The sequence below is a fragment of the Macadamia integrifolia genome, chromosome 6, assembly GCF_013358625.1.
Source record: "Macadamia integrifolia cultivar HAES 741 chromosome 6, SCU_Mint_v3, whole genome shotgun sequence".
Taxonomy (NCBI): Eukaryota; Viridiplantae; Streptophyta; class Magnoliopsida; order Proteales; family Proteaceae; genus Macadamia; species Macadamia integrifolia.
In genome coordinates, this window is record NC_056562.1 from 33,526,724 (window position 1) to 33,526,968 (window position 245).

The window sequence follows — 245 nt, forward strand, 5'->3', positions numbered from 1 at the left end:
TTATAATACTTATACATAAGATTGAATAGAAGAGAGAAATTCTTGCAGTCCATCCTAAAGTTTAAATCTCTATCTTCTACGCATTAGAAAATATTTTAAAACTCTAAAGCTATTTGTAATTTAAGATATATATGTAGACATAAAGTTTTATTTCATTCAATTTATTTTACTTACAACACAACTTAAATTGTTGTAATCTTTCTACTGAAACCTCTTGTGTATCTACGGCATAATGAACTTTACAT